A 15,780-nucleotide genomic window follows, 5' to 3' on the forward strand; every position below is an offset into this window, starting at 1 on the left:
GAACTCTAAAACTGCTTTCTATGCGAGAGCTTGTTCAGCTTCCAGCTTCTCCTCCGCCATCTTGTCCCCTGCTTCTCCCAGCTCTTGATCTTGAACAGGTATAGTCCCACTCTGACCTTAGCCATGTTGTCTTTTACTATTCCTGAATGGTCAACATAAAAACAACACTCTTCTCCTGGGGCAGCACAAAGCTCCCCTTGTTGTACTGAAGAGCTTCCTGGAATTCTGCAAATGATTAACAATACCAATAACAATCAGTCCACTTTTCTTTTCTTGGGGTGTACACGGAGTGAGCCAGGGCAAAGGGGTCAGCCGGTCTGGCGTGGGAACAGTGGATCCAAGCGGCAGTGGATCCTCCACCTTAAGGGCAGTGGGTGTAGCCAGTAGCACCATGTAAGATCCCTTCCACCGTGGTTCCAGAGTTCTCAGGTTGTGCCTTCAAACAAGTACCCATTCCCCTGGTTTTAACGGATGGCGGGTAGGGAAAGAAGCAGAGTCATATAATGCTTTTAGTTGAGGCCACATACTCTTATGCACCAGCTGTAAATAGTCAAGCTTAAATAGAAACTCAGTATCATCCAAATCAGCAAGCAATTAGTCTGGAGGCTAGGGATAATGGGTGGGGGGTGTCCATACATTATTTCAAAAGCAATAAAGCCAAGCTGATAGGGTGAATTTCTTACTCTAAGCAGGGCAAAACTAAGGAGTGATACCCAATCTGTGCCAGTCTCCAAGGCCAATATAGTTAAGGTCTTTCTAGAGTCTGATTCATTCCTTCTACCTCCCCTGAACTCTGGGGTCTATAAGCACAGTGCAATTTCCAATCCATCCCCAATGCCACGGCTATTCCCTGACATACTTTTGAGATGAAGGCCCGTATATTGTCCAACCTTATGTTGGATGGTAAGCCATACCTGGGTAGGATTTCTTCTAGGGTCTTCTTAGCCACGACGTTGGCGGTCTCATGCTTTGTTGGGTAAGCTTCAACCATCCTGAAAAGGTGTCAACAAAAACTAGCAAATATTTATATCCAAATTTTCCAGTTTTAATTTCTGTGAAGTCTACTTCCCAGTACACACCTGGCCTATCTCCACAGAGGCAATCTCCTTTGGTAACCAGTTGATTGAGGGCATTGGTGAGCTAACAGGCTTTATAATTTCTAACAATGTCCTCAATTAGTTGATTTCCTTGCCTAATTTTTACTTCTGAGTGTCGGAGCAAGTCCTGCATTCTTCGGGTTCCCATGTGACAGGCCCGATGGATTCTCTTAAGAATCCCCTTGCCCAATTTTTGTGGCAAGATAAGTTTCCCCTCACCAGTTTTCCAGCAGTCTTTATTTTCTTCTCTGGCCAGGGGTTTATAGGCCATGGGAATTTTCTTTATCCACTCCAAGTCTTCTTGGGAGTACTGAGGCTCAGGAGGCAAAGCTCATGGCCCTGGGTCAGTACTAGAGTCAGTACTTCTGCTCTGGCCTGGAGGGCCGCCTCCTTAGCTGTCTGATCTGCCAAGTTATTTCCTTTGGTTCTTTTGATGGTGAAGGCAGTGTATAATGACAATATTTGCTGGTTCCCATAAAGCCCAGATTAGGATTAAAATTTCTTGTTTGTTTTTACAGTGTTTCCCTCCGCTGTCAGCAGCCCCTCTCTGGCTAAATGGCTCCATGGACATGCATGGTGGCAAATGCATACCAACTGTCCCTGTAAATGTTTAGACTCTTCCTTTTTCCCATCTGTAGGGCTTTTTTTTTGGGGTCCGGTCGAGGGGCCTGAACTCTGGGCCTGGGCGCTGTCCCTCAGCTCTTCAGCCCAAGGCTAGTGCTCTACCACTTGAGCCACAGTGCCACTTCCGGCTTATTTTCTTTTTGCTTATGTGGTGCTGAAGAATCGAACCCAGGGCCTTGAGCATACAACACAAGCGCTCTACCACTGAGCCACCTTCCCAGCCCATCTGTAGGGCTTTTGTTAGTGCCTCCAGTTCTGCTCTTTGTGCAGACGTTCCCTGGGGGAGTGCTTCTGCCCACACTATCTCAGAATCCGTGGTGACTGCTGCTCCCACGTACCTTTTTCCATCTCGTATGAAACTGCTGCCTTCTGTGAACCAGGTATGCTTGGCATGCAATTGTGGCGAGTCCGACAAATCTGGCCTGAGACTATATATTTCAGCCAGGATATCCTCACAGTCATGAGGGGCGCTTCCAGATCCGGATCTGGCAGCAGAGTAGCTGGGTTTAATGCTATAGGTACGCAAATGCTGATCCGGACAGGGTTAATGGACCATGAGTGTATTGCTCATCCACCACTCGCCCCACAATTCTCACAGCGGGGTTTCCAAGGACTCCCCCTCATAAGAGGATCTGGGATAGCTCCGAGTTACTTCAGGGTTGTTGTGCAAGCTCATCCGCTTCGACAATCCTTTCCACAATATGAATCAGAGCAGCTGTCCTCACAAAGAAAAAGGAAAATAAAACAAACAGACAAACCACAGGACAAGAAAAATTAACACAGATGAACTGACAGTGCTGTTTAATTACCTTCAGAGTCTGAGGTCCCGGGAGTCTTGGGGTATCCTGGACGAGCCCCCACTAAAATTTAGTGTCGACATCACAGGACGCCCACCAAAAAGACCACCAAGAGTCAGACTTCCAAAATGCAAAAGCAAGGTTTTATTTAGACGGGCTGCAGCTCAGGCCTCATCCTATACATTGACACAGCAGAGCCTAGGAGGACAGCCCTGAGCTAAAGATTTGCAGGGCTGAAACAACAAGGTGTTTACCACCACATGTTGCTCTGCTAGCTGAGATAAACAAGCAACAAATGGCCACTGCCTCAAAAATGGAGTTACTTTAACCCTTCATAGATGATATGATCAATTACCTGAAAGACACCACCAACAAACACATTGGGTAAGCACCTTTAGGAGAGTACTAGTGTACAAGCTCAATGTACAAAAAGCAATAATATACCAAGAATGCATGCGCACAGAGAGAAATATGGAAAACAATTCCACTCAGAAGACTCAAAGAACTAAAGAAACTAGACATACACTTAACTAAAGATTATGAACAAAAGGTATAAAACATTGAAAAAAAGAGAAGAAAACATTCAAAAATGGGAAACTTCCCATGTAGTGAAATAAGCCAGACTCATAAAGACAAAAACGACATTTTCTCTCCTACATGGAAACTACATTTTGAGGACATGAAAGTAAACAAGGAATAGAAAGAAAAATCAGCAGAGATCGAATGGAAGGGTGAGTGTGATCAAAGTACTTCATAGCCACACAAAAATATGACACACAATCTATGTTTTAATACCATAAATATAGACTAATGATATGTCTGAGACAAGCAGAAAAGGTCAGATGAGTTGATGTTAAGCGAGATGAACCCCAAGAAAAGGATTCCAATGTTTTTTTCTTTCTTGCAATTGTTTCTAACATGCTTATAAGATGATTTCTTTGTTGCTTTGTATGTCCCTCCCCCTCGGTATAAGCCCTGTTTTCACTGTATTTGATGTTGGTATAATTTGTGGAGGGGAAGTTAAAAAACAAATCATTTAAAAAGAGATACAGGTGGATCCATTGCAACAATGAGATGTACAAGTCATTCAGTCAAAAAACGAACTTTACAACTTAGGCCTGGGGGGAGGATTGGGGCAGGAGGGAGGAGATGGGAAGGGATGGGAAGGAGAAAGAAAGGAGGGTCAACAATGCTTCATAAGAAATGTCCTCAAAACCTCACTCATGTAGTTGTAACCCCTCTGTACAGTATTTTCACAATAAAAAAGAAAGAAAAGAACAAGGGAGAAAAGGGGTATGGACAGGATTACTGGCAAACAAACAGGAAAACCTGATGACTATTGGGAATAAAATGAAAGCTTTTCTTTTCTTTGGGGGTCTTGGTCTTACTAATCATGTCAATTTTGTTTTCAGGAGAATTTTGATTTAGGAGGAAATAGGAAGGAAGGAAGGAAAGAAGGAAGGAAGGAAGGAGGGAAGGAAGGAAGGAAGGAAGGAAGAAGGGAGGGGAGGGAAGGCAAGGAAGGGAAGGCAAGGCAAGGCAAGGCAAGGGAAGGCAAGGGAACGGAAGGGAAGGGCAGAAAAGGAGATTCCTTTAGAAGTTGCATCCAAAAAAGAAAAAAAGCTTAAAGACATAAGAGTCAAGTCTCCAGTCTACACTGCTCAGTTCTCAAACTCTGAGCACATTAATTCATGACAGTCTGCCTGAATATGTTTTTCTCAATAGCGAGTATTGGAAAGTTTGGTACCTAAGGCTAAGTATCATCACTCTCTATGGGGTTTCCGCAACCAGATACATGCCTCTAAATTAACCATGAAAACATGCCATCTGAATCATTGAGAGGTTGGCCATCAGGAAAAGACTAGACAGATGTGGGGGAGACAGGACCCCATGGTCAGAACACCTCTTCCTCTTACAGAAGAACCTGGGAACCAAAGAAACCTGTTGGAGACTGCAGCCCCTCTCCTTTGGAAGACTGGAAAACCAAGGTAAGCCCTGCTCATAATAATGCCCTCAATGACACCGAACAGACCTGTGCAGGGAAAAGTTCCCCTGCACTTGGGGTACACTAACAAGATGTAGAACAGCTGACACTCATCCAAAGGGGATGTAAGAGACACTCCACAGTCGACTTATTTCCGGGCTCTCTTGCACTGAGAAATCTACACTCTCTTCCTCCTTGCTGAGGAAGCAGTAGACAGCGCTGCATATGGCAGCTTGCACTCCTAGCTGGAGGCCTACAGTAACCCTACTAGGAGGCTTTTCACTTTTTCATTTTCCCTAGCACCTTACTCTTGCATTTAGTTTACTTTGCCTCTTTTCCCACCCTTCCTGCCTCAAAATTCTTTATTTGGTGGAGAAAACACAAAGGATCCAAGACCACTATAGGGTAGATAATCTATATTGGAAAGAAGTTGACTTGACTTTGATATCATCCAATCTTGGGAGCTGGAATCCTCCCACCTAAATCTCTTCAGTTATCAATAATAAAACATTCTCCAAACTCAAAGCATAATCAGAATACTGGCATTGCCAGTTCTCAAAGCATCAGTGCTGTTTAAATAATCCAAGTTTTCAGAGAGAAATCCATTCTCTAACTTTGACCTTAGCTTAAAGCCACACCATATCCTGCACCAGGCTCAACAATGTCCAAATTGGAGGGGAAAACTTTCGCAAGAAGTTTTCAAAATTATATAACTCAAGAGTGGGATGTAGCTCAGTGGCAAAGTGCTTGCCTAGCAAGTGCAACGTCCTGGGTTCGTTCCCCAGTACCAAAAAAGAAAAAAGACAAAATAATATTACTCAAATCTTATCCTAAGCTACAGCTAAAGCCAACTTTAACTTAATTCCAACAACATGTCTAAAATGGAACATTAATCATGTTTGTTAGAGCCATCTGGGGAAAAGATTAAACACATTGAGTGTTGTCTACACAAAGACTTTAACAACAGCCAATTACTAATCCTCTAGGTGATTTAAAGGCCAAACCATGACCAAATCTATATTCTGTCTGTATATTTAACTACTGCTCTAGAGTCAGTAAAGAAAGAATCACAAAATAGGACGATCTGTGAGTAAATTACAGAGTAGAGCCAGAGACCAACAAGAGGAAGATTTGTGTGAGAGACTACTTTTGAGGTTGGTCTGTCTCTAAGAAAATAGAGTAGACACAAGATCTTGGGTGATGAGTGAAAGATATTATGTCTCCATATTGCATTACTTACAAGACAAAAAACAGCCAAAGTGCCTGTAAATCCAAGCCTGATCATATTGATTTATTTGATTTGCATATTTGAAGGTTCTCATTTGGATAACAGGGCACTAGTCCTACTATTTTTGCTTTTTTTTTTTTACTTTTCCAATCATTTTTTATTATTAAGTAGTTATTCCAACAGGTTTTAATTCTATAATTCATGTTAGAAGCATAATTCCTAGTGATCAATGTCACCCCTTCCATCACTGTCAATCATTTCCCCACAATTTTATTTTTTTATTTTTTTATTGTGATAATATCATACAGATGGGTTACAATTACATGGGCAAGATAATGACTACATTTCTTATCAAGCATTGTTGCCTCCTCCTTTGTTTCCCTTTCCCATCCCTTCCCCTCTATCCCTCACCACCACCCAAAGTTGTAAAGTTGTCTAGAGAGAAAATAATTCCAGTATGCTCACTTTCAATTCCTAGAGTTCATCTAGTACAGATTGTTCAGAGGACAAGATATAAATGAAAGCTATCTTGCTGAAAACAGAGAATTCCATCATCATCTGCACCCAGGTCAGTAAAAGCTATATCTTTTACCAAAATGTTATGATTATTTTAGGCAACTTTTTGTCTGAAGCAACATTTGTAGTTTGACTTAAAAATTTGACTGTACTGCTAAGGAAATGAATTTGAGTACGATAACATGAAAATATCCATAGAAAACACATCATCTAATTCAAGTCACATGCTCTTAGAAAGATCTGATAATTTTTAAAGATTGTGGTTACTATTTATATTCACTAAGCACACTGATTCTACACATTTTTGTTGGTAATGCCATGAAGTTTGGAGTTTGGATTGTTTTATTGATGGTGGTGAGTTGTCATTGTTGTTGCCTTTCTATGATTTCCAGACTACCACTCTGAACTTATCTTTTGTGAATTCAGTTCACTAAGGAATGACTAAACACAAAGACCATTCACTGAAGTCAAAAACAGAAAACAAACAATTCAGACAATGATTTCCCAAAATGTCAACATATTTTTCCTTTTAATAATGTTGTGACTTTATAATACTGACTTATGTGCCCAGAAATTGCCTTGGGCAAATTATGAGCTTTTTTATAGCAGATCTTACAAAAGGGAGAAGAGCAGGGAACAAATAATGTAGCTCATGCAGTTGGCTATTACAAATACGCCTCACTACTGAAAATCCACATTTAGATGAGTCAAAAAGTACGTGTCTTACTTTATTCAATAGATAAACCTGTATCAGTAAAATCTAAAAACTCATCTTAATCAAATGAACTAATTCCACAGAGGAAAGTTGTGTTATCCTAGCTTTACTCAACATAGATATATCTTCTCAACAGGAATGTCACAGTACCTAAGGTAAAATGTGTAAAATGTGACTGCAGATATTTAACTCTTTCTTTGCTTTTTTAAAATTTGATCATCTAAGTGATGGACAGAGGGGGTTATAGTTACATACATAAGGTAGTGAGTATATTTCTTGTCGAACTCGTTACCCCCTCCCCCATTTTTCTCCCAGTTTCTCTCCCCCCACAACCCTCCCAAGTTCTACAGCTCATTTCCAACATACTGTTTTGTAAGTATCTCTGTTGGTTCACCTTTGTCCTTTGTCTTACCATTTTGTTGTTTCCCTTCCTTCTCTTATTCAGATAACCATATATATATATATATATATATATATATATATATATATATATATATATATATATATATAATACCCAGGTTACCAAAATCGAATACAGTGACAACAGGGGATAAACCAAAGGAACAAAAACACAAAAGAAATCACATAGTACATTAAAAACAACAACAACAACAAAGGAAAAAACCTCTTGTTTCCATGTCTTGAAGTCCATTTCCCTTAGCATTATCTTATATGGTCATATGTACATAGCTATTGAGCTATTCTATCCATCTGCTAGGCTTATCCTAGACATACACTAATTATTACAAATAAGGGAAACCGTGAGTCCTATGTTTCTTTGGGTCTGGCTTACATCACTTAATATGGTGTTTTTCAACTCTTTCCATTTCCTTTCAAATGGGGCAGTGTCATTCTTTCTGATGGAAGCATAGAATTCCAATATAGGTATACATATATATATATATAAAACATATTTCTTGATCCATTCATCTACTGAGGAACATTTGAGTTGGTGCTAAATCTTAACTATGATAAAGAAGACTACAGTTACTTAAATAATCCTGGGTAGAAGCCTATAGCTGAGTGAAGTTCAACTGCAAGGATAATTTATTTATGAAAAACTAAAACCATATACAGGAACTTCCTATCATTTAATACCAACCTCCAAAAGTATGAAAGGAAGGAGCATGAAATACAGGCCCATGTTGAGCCAGGCACAACATGGAGGGCACCTAAAAAGTTGTAACCAGTAACTTTTTTTTTCCATGGTGGGGCCCGAATTTTGGGCCTGGGCGCTGTCCCTCAGCTCCTCAGCTCAAGGCTAGCACTCTACCATTTGAGCCACAGCACCACTTTTGGCTTTTTCTTCTTATGTGGTGCTGAGGAATCAAACCCAGGGCCTCATGAATGAAAGGTAAGCACTCTACCACTAAGCCATCTTCCCAGCCCAACCAGTAACTTTTAATAACAAGAGTTTCTGGGCTTCAAAAGGGAAGGAACTCCAACTGAAGCTCTATTTCCACAAACTTGTGTTTGCATGTGAGATAAAGTATAAATTGAAGAACAAAGCCACTTTAAAGCTGCAAAACTTGAACCCTTGATTTTAGATAAATAATTGGATACAATAAAGAATATTGTTTATATACCTATAACTGGACACAGATATTATTATAACTTAACAGTAATTTATATTTATTATGTTTGCTACTACTACACAAAATGGAATTAAGCTAAATCTAAATTCTTAGAAGACAGAATGCTTGGAATGTGCCTTTAGGCCATAAGCCTAAGGACACATTGATTCACTGTGTTAATTGTAAGATAAATACAGTATTAATTGAAATGAATAGAAAGTAGGCTTTCCTGGTTCTGGTAAGTGTTCTTCTTTTAAGTGATATGTGAAATAACATATGTGAGGAAATCTTTTTCTCCACCAGTTTTACAGATAGAACAAAACAGGTGACAAAGTATTTTTGTACTGACTTCCACCTCACATCACTGACAATTACTATTTATTTCAGGTGACCAATACTCACACAAACCAAGGAACATTAATACAAACAATGAACAATGTGACAGAATTCATCCTGCTGGGCCTCACCCAAGATCCTGAACTCCAGAAGCTCTTGTTTGCTGTGTGTTTAATCATCTATTTGGTCACACTGGCAGGCAACACATTCATCTCAGTCACCATCTTCATCAGCCCAGCCCTGGGGTGCCCCATGTACTTTTTCCTGTCATACTTGTCCCTTATGGATGCTCTCTACTCCACTTCCATTGCTCCCCAAATGATTATGGACTTGGCATCTGAGAAGAGCACCATCTCCTACAATGGCTGCATGACACAGCTCTTTGCTGAACATCTGTTTGCTGCAGCAGAGATCATCTTGCTCATTGCCATGGCCTTTGACCGCTATGTGGCCATCTGCAAGCCCCTGCACTACACCACCATCATGAGCCGCCTGTGTGCTCTTTCCTGGTGGGGGCAGCTGGAGTATTGGGGGTTATTCATGGATTGATCCAAGTTATGTTTATTGCTCAGTTGCCCTTCTGTGGCCCAAATATCATTGACCATTTCATGTGTGATTTAATACCACTGCTGAAGTTGGCCTGCACTGACACTCACACTTTGGGGCCTCTGATTGCTGCCAACAGTGGGGCACAGTGTTCAATCACATTTTTGATGCTGCTGGCTTCCTATGTGAACATCCTGTACTCCCTGAGGAATCACAGTTCTGAGGGGCGTCGCAAAGCCCTGTCCACCTGTGCCTCCCACATCACTGTGGTCATCTTATTCTTTGTACCTTGTTCCTACCTGTACCTCAGGCCCATGGTCTCCTTCCCCACTGACAAAGCTGTGGCTGTGTTCTACACTCTAGTCACACCTATGTTGAACCCTTTAATCTACACCCTCAGAAATGAGGAAATGCAAAGAGCTATGAAGAAGATCTGGAGTAAAATAATAAAAGCAGATGAGCTGAAAATCTCATGATTTCTAAATTTGGAACTGAAGATATATTGGGTTTTTTTTTTGTTTTGTTTTGCTTTTGTTTTATTTTTTTCTGTCGGTCAGGGGCCTGACCTCTAGGACTAGGTGCTGTTCCTCAGCTCTTCAGCTCAAGGCTAGCTCCCTACAACTTAAGCAACAGCACCACTTCTGGCTTTTTCTGCTTATGTGGTGCTGAGGAAACAAACCCAGGGCCTCATGCATGCAAGGCAAGTGCTCTACCACTGAGCCACCTTCCCAGTCCCTGTTGGGATGTTTTCTAGAAACTCATTCTCCCTTTTTATCGATTAAAATTAAAATAGTGATCCTTTCTGCCCCAAACTGTTGGCATAATAAATATAATTATTTATCAACCACAGACTAATGGCATGTAGACCATGTGTTTAATCATATGAAGTCGTAGGGAACTCTGGAGCCGAGCTGAGAGACCTGGATAGGGTGAAGAGATTATAAGGGCATCTCAAGGGCACTCAGAAGGCTGAGAGCTGAGATCAAACAGTCTAGGCAAGACAGAGATTGACACCAACAGTTTAAGCTATTGGAGATAAGATGGAAGTATCTGTGTTAATGCTAGAATGTGTATTGCTTCCCTCTGCTTCCTAATAGAAGGGAGTCAGTTGTCACCTGTATGCAAACTATGTCTCATGGGGATGGTTGCAACTTCAAAAATAGATTGATATCCTAGTGTCTGCAGGTACCTGTAGTCACCTCTCCTGTACTGAACTAAATAAATGAACTTGTTAAAGGGACCTAAGGGTTTAGAAGCCAGTGGGCTCTGGCACTTCCGTTTCTATGCTCTATCGTTTCTCAGTTCTTTGCCCTGTATCCTGCACTGTCCTTGGTTGTAGCTGTCATTATTCTTTCATTGTGCTTTACAGAGAAACAGATACATGCTTCTGAAATAACCAGAAAAATCTGTCTTCTAAGTAATCACATATGACTTTTAAAGTATTCAAACTTTGGCAGCTAGGAATTCTTCCACAAACTCCTCAGCTGTCAATAACATCACTGTAACAATCACTCAGGGTACTCAGACACATAATCTTGCGTTATGGCATTTCCACACTTCACAACCGCTATTCTGTCCACATGAGTCATATTTTCAGAGATAAATTCACTCTCTACACTTTATAATTTTTTAAAAACATTGTAAATGGTTACAATCACATAAACCAGATGAGTACATTTCTTTTAAAAATGTCATCTCCTCCCTCATTTTCTCTCAATTTTTTCCCTCCAAACACCCCTACACTCCAAGTTATGTAGCTAATTTCCAACATAGTATCTAGTGAGTATCACAGTTGAATTAGTTCCCCCTATATCCCATCCACCACTTCTAATTTTCCTCTTCCCCTCCTTAAATCACATAAGGTTATATACAAGAAAACCAGTACACAAATCAAAAACAGTGAAAAAGAGAAAACTGAAAAGAGTACAAAATAAACCCTCCTGTTTCCATTTCTCAGAGTTTATTTCAATAAGCATCATTTTATAGGATCACATGTACACAGCTATTGAGCCCTTGAGGTCCTCACCGAAGAATATTCTCCTTTGGTCTCAGTGTGTGAGTGTTAAGAGTTCTGTTTAATTTATCATGTCCAAATATGATTTTTTTGTGTTTTACTATCCATTGGGATTAAGTGTAGATTTATAGGCACATTCTAATTATTACAAGCGAGGGAAACTATGGAAACGATTTTTCTTTAAGTCTGGCTTACATTGCTTAATATATTTTTTTAGATCTTTGCATTTCCTTACAAATCAGTCAATGTCATTCTATCTGATAGAAACATTTTGATAGAATTCCATTGGGGTGAGGTAGAATCTCAATGCTGTTTTGATTTGCATTGGCCATTCTTACTTCTTCTGAAAAATCTCTCTTTAAATGTTTCTTATTAGCTGAGTTGTTTATTCTATGAGAATTTGTTTTGTTGGATAGTTAATATTTTGAACTCTAAGTATAATTTAAATATGAGGCCCTTGTGTGATGCATTCCTAGTAGAGATTTTCTCCAATTCTGTCAGCTTTCTCTTTGTTATGCTAGTGATGTCCTTTGCCATGCAGAAACTCTTCAGTTTGATGCAATCCGATTTATCCAACCTTTCTTTGTTGTGATTCTGGATCTTAACTCAGACACTAGTGGTTCCCCTATCCTTTACTATAATTTTTTCAGGGTATGTGGTCTTACACTGAAGTCTTTAACCTATTTGGAATTTATTCTTTTTTTGGGGGGGGTCCAGTCGTGGGGCCTGAACTCTGGGCCTGAGTGCTGTCCCTCAGCTCTTCAGCTCAAGGCTAGCACTCTACCACTTGAGCCACAGTGCCACTTCCGGCTTCTTTCTTTCTTTTTTTTTTTTTTTTTGCTTATTTGGTGCTGAGGAATCGAACCCAGGGCCTCAGGCATGCAAGGCAAGCGCTCTACCACTGAGCCAACTTCCCAGCCCTTGGAATTGATTCTTGTGCAGGAAAATATATAAGGCTCTAACTTCACTTTTCTGCACATGTATAGACAATTCTGCCAGCACCATTTGTTAAAAAGGCTATCTTTCTTCCAACCTATGTTTTTTACTCCTTTATCAAATATCAGGTGTCTATAGGCCAATGAGTTCATTTGTGGATATTCTATTCTATTCCATTGCTCATCAGACCTATTCTTGTGCCAGTAGAAAGCTGTATTTATTACTATGGCTTTCTAATTAGACATTTGATATTGATATTCTTCCAACACTGTTCTTCCTGCTAAAAATTGTTTTTGCTACGCAGGGTCTTCTATTATTCCATATGAATTTTTGATTATTTGTTCCATATCCTTGAAGAATGTTTCGGGGATTTTGATAGGTATGTGTAGATAGCTTTAGGCAATATTGCCATTTTCACGATGTTTTTCCTTCCAATGCAGGAGCATAGAAGGGTTTACCATTTCATAAAATCTGATTTAATTTCCTTTTTCATGTTTTTAAAGTTTTCATGATAGAGTTCCTTCACATCTTCATTGAAATTCATTACTAGTTATTGTTTGAAGCTAATACAAATTGAGTTGTCTTCCTGATTTCAGTCTTCCTATTCTCATTGTTGGCATATAGAAAAGCTACTGATCTTTAAAATTTACTTAAAACTACACCATATTGTAAGCCAGATTCAACTATATTTATAAGCATGAAGAAATTTTCAAAAGTATAGTATCCAATATAAATCCTAAACTAGTCTCAAAGCACAGCATTAACCCCATCTCAGCCACATATCTAGACCTAATCACTACTGGCATTGTTGTGCACCAATTAGGAAAAGTGAAAGACATTGACTATTTTCTTGGCAATCACTTCAGTACAGCTAGTAAGTAATCCTCTAGTGGGGTCAGAGGATCACCAAATTCTGCACTCTGTAAAGTGTATTTAAGGCTTTTTCTAGAGTCAGGGAATAAAGAATCACAACAGAGGAAGAGTCTGTGCATAAATGACAGGCACAGAGTTATAGGACAAGATGAAGATTTATTCTGGAGACCCTATTCTTCAGTTTAGTGGATTAGGAGGAGATCTTGAGCAAAGAGAAAAATACTATCTCTATACAATGTTTGTATACACATTACAAAAAAAATATTTGGACAAAATTATTAAGAGACAGAAACCAACAAAGATAATTTCATATACTTCCTCATTTTATACTTGAAGATATTGATTTTTATTCGACAGTTAAGGATTTATTTTGCTTATGTTTTACTTTACATTGAACGTAATTCAAAGATAGAAGGAGATATATAAAGATATATATATATGTATGTATGTATGGTGTGTGTGTGACTGTCTTAGACTTTCATAAGAAAACAGAAAAGTATACTCCTTAAATCCTAGAACAATCAGTTTGCTACCTGAAACAATAGATTGTCTGTGGAAACTCAGACTGACAGTGAAAGCTAAAAGAGCAAAAGTGTCCAAAATGGAGAAATATCTAAAGAGATAATGCTTCCAGTGTCCCACATTGAATCTCATGGAGTCCATACATTGTGCCAAAGGAGAAGAAACCAAAATATGGCACTCAATCTAAAAACAATGTATTCCATAATCAACTGTACCCAGGTAAGGGAAAACTAAACATTTTTCACAAATTCTAATACTAACTTATTTGGGCCATTTATATTTTTTGAAACCATTTTAGAGTTATATATATGGCTTTAATCTGAGTATTCTTACTATGAAAATGCATTTGGTCATATTAATATGTAAGTATCAACAGAAGATATAATCTATAATTGGACAAATAATACGCTCTTAAAATGACTTGATAATATTTTTAAAAAACAATTTTAATAAGAAATATTGATACCTTATTAAGCATACTGATTCTATCCATTTCTTTTGTAACAGCCTTAAGAGGTAGGTTGCCTTATGGTGATTTCCATACTGTCAATCTGATAATAGGATTTTTGAATTAAATCTATTACAAATGACTAGCAATTGATTAGCAATTGCCATCATTTTTAAGAGACAAAATAGAAAAGAAACAATTCAGAAAATACAATTTCCTGAAAATCAAAGATCTTGCAGACATGTATTGATGATGACAGCTTAACATGTTAACTTATACTGCAAAATTATCTTTGGAAACTTACCTGTCTGGTGTTTTGGCAGAGATTTGTGAAAAAAGAAAGGAGAGAGTGAGTAAAAATGGATTATGCTCTTATACTCACAATATATGTTCACTCTGGAAAATCCACCACTGGATCACTCAAAAATTACATATTTTTGAACAGGCAGCATTGTGGCCAGTAAACAATTATAACTAAAACTGCCTTCTAAGCTACTGAATGGATGCCAAAGGAAAAGTCATTTTATCTTTATATAAGCCTTCTCCTAATATTTATATCTTGTCAGTAAGTTATACAGGATAGAGTAAGGTTTCATTTAATTCTATTAGTTAACTTTGAGTGGAGATTTGTATCTAAGCCAAAGCATAATTCTATAGCTGCTCAAAGTTCAACTGCAAAGAAATCTTGGTATAAAAATATCATAGGGAATGTAGTTGTGGAGGTAGGAGGGAAGGGATGGTAGGGGAAAAACAAAGGAGAAGGTAACAATGCTTGAAAGGAAATGGACTCATTACCTTGTTTATGTAACAGTATTTTTACAGATAAAAAATATATAAAAATTCATAGAACTTTGTAGTATTTTCACTTCTCAATCCAAAAGGATAAAATAAAAGAACAGGAAATGAAGTTACATAGAGCCACACATGGCATCAAGCACAATTAAATAAATGGTACTTAGTTAACTTTAATAACAATAGATCATAACATTCACAAAGAGGAAACTACTCCTGCAGCCCTATTTCTAGGGTGCAGCATTTTCATATGGAAGAAGGGAAAAATGAGTCACAGAGCACAGCTGGTCTTGATTTGGTAAGACTTCACTATTGGTATCAGAAAACAAATGACTTTAATAAAGACTGAGTTTTACATAACTATAATTTGACATAGACATAGTTGATTATAAATTCAAAACAAGGAATATTGATGACATTTGCTGACATCCCAAAACAAGGAAATTAAGCTATTTTTAAGATTTGTGTTAGAGCAAACAAGAGAGTTTGGAAGTGAGCCACAGTAGATATTCTTAAGAGAAACATACTTTCCTGGACAAATTATAAGACTGAATTATTAGTATTACATTAAATGAACTAGGAATAAAATAATGTGCATGAGATCTTCTTTACAACTATCTGAAAAATGACACAAGTGAGTAAACGTGTAGCTCCAGAAAACAGAAGGAAACAGGTGACAAAGTATTATTGTATTGAATTCAACATCACATCACTGAGAAGGACTATGTATTTTTAGGTGGACCATAATCACACAACCCAAGAAACATTAATACAAACC

The 15,780-nt window shown here is 38.6% G+C and overlaps 1 pseudogene; it reads left to right on the top strand.

Moving 5' to 3' along the window:
* The first annotated feature begins 8,964 nt into the window (after positions 1-8,964).
* LOC105996009 lies at positions 8,965-9,893 on the top strand (annotated as a pseudogene).
* Positions 9,894-15,780: the final 5,887 nt, after the last annotated feature.

This window comes from Dipodomys ordii, unplaced genomic scaffold (genome assembly GCF_000151885.1).
Source record: "Dipodomys ordii isolate 6190 unplaced genomic scaffold, Dord_2.0 Scaffold125, whole genome shotgun sequence".
Lineage (NCBI taxonomy): Eukaryota > Metazoa > Chordata > Mammalia > Rodentia > Heteromyidae > Dipodomys > Dipodomys ordii.